Here is a 1,830-nt window from a genome sequence, read left to right as displayed (position 1 = left end):
GGGGGAGGGAGGGAGGATGGGGGAGGGAGGATGCTCTGCTGATATATCTAAGATATAGGGCAGAGAGGGGTTACGGGGGAAGGGGGAGGGAGGGTGGGAGAGAGGGAGAATGCTCCAATGATAGATATAGAGCAGAGAGAAGGGAGGGAAGGAGGGAGGGAGAATGCTCCAATGATAGATACAGAGCGGAGAGAAGGGAGGGAAGGAGGGAGGGAGAATGCTCCGATGATAAACTCTTACAATAAGGCGGAGAGAGGGGACGGGGGAGGGGGAGAGTGGGGAAGGGAGGGGTGGGAGATGGAGAATGCTCCGATAATAAACATAGAGCGGAGAGAAAGGATGGGGGGGAGGGAAGGAGGGAGGGAGGATGGTCCGATGATACACTCTTAGATATAAAGCGGAGAGGGGGGGACGGGGAGAGGAAGGGAGGAGAATGCTCCTATAATAGATATAGGGCGGAGAGACGGGATGGGGAGGGAGAGGGGGAAAGGGGGAGGTAGAGTGCTCCGATGATACACTTTTGGATATTATATAGGCAAGGAGTTTACCTTGGATATAGGCCAGAGAGATCAGACGAGAGCGGAATGAAAGAGGGAAGGAGGGGGGGGGTGCTCTGATGATACAGTCTTAGATATTGGACAGAGAGAGGGAAAAAGGAGAGGATCGGAAGGCGGAGGGAGGGAAGGAGGGAGGGAGTATGCTCCGATGATACACTCTTAGATAGGCCAGGGAGGTGGACCAAGGAGAGGGAGTGGGAAGCGGAGGGAGAGACGGTGCTCTGATGATACAGTCTTAGATATAGGCCGGAGAGGGGAAAAGGGGGAGAGAGAGAGAGGGGGTGAGGAAGAGAGGGAGGGAGAATGCTCCGATGATACACTCATAGATATAGGGGGAAGAGGGGAGACGAAGGAGGGAGGGAAGGGAGTGGTGTCCGTACGGAGTGCTGACTTTTCACCACTTAAAGATGGCCAGAGAGTAGGTCGAGTTAACCGGAAGGGACAATAGGCAACGTAATCACCAGCGCGTTGCTGTTCATCTCTACGGTTTCCTTGGTCTTCTAGATCATTCGGTGTTTCGAACGAAAGTTATTGTCAACGAACTTACAGTTGTAACTTCTTTGAGTGGGCAGTCCACGTTTATCAAGACGCTCGGACTCAAGTACCTGTCTTGGAGCGAACAAGTGCGCTGTGTGTTTGGGGGGGTCCGTGTGTATCTGTGTGTGTCTGTGTGAGTGTGTGTTTGTGTGTGTGTGTGTGTGTACGTGTGGGCGTGTATGTAGGTGTGTGTGTGTGTATGTGGGTGTGTTCATATGTGTGCGTGTGTGTTAGAAAACAAGAGAGTGGAGTAAGAGAGGGTGATGAGACCGGGGAAAACAAGTAGAGGAGAGAAAGAGAGAACCCCATAACACTATCCTGCCTGTCAGGGCCAATCCGGGCAAAGAGCGACACAACATCCCAGCAGGACCAGGATGCTATTTCATTTCTGTTTTCTTTACTGAAACTTACAAACGTAAAGCTATATCATACATTCTATGAAATATTATGCAAATATATTATATTTCTGTTTTGTGTTTGGTGATTCCAAAGATCCCAGAACATTGTCTTTGGCTGCTGCTGGTCGAACAATAATATATATGTGTCTGCTCTGTCTTCAAAGAGTGAATCAATGAGACAATAGTGACGTCACAAAAATCCTGCAGTGTGACATCCTCTTCCCAAATATTGGTAACATAAGGATGTTTTGGAAAGTAATGAGGGTAAGACGGTCTTGAAGAATTCTGTCGGTATACTAAACGTTCCTAAAGCCTTTCCAGAACGTATTTATTATTAT

This window comes from Aplysia californica, unplaced genomic scaffold (genome assembly GCF_000002075.1).
Source record: "Aplysia californica isolate F4 #8 unplaced genomic scaffold, AplCal3.0 scaffold00589, whole genome shotgun sequence".
NCBI classification, from domain to species: domain Eukaryota; kingdom Metazoa; phylum Mollusca; class Gastropoda; order Aplysiida; family Aplysiidae; genus Aplysia; species Aplysia californica.
The sequence above is the reverse complement of the archived record's forward strand: the minus strand, read 5'-3'. Positions refer to the sequence as shown.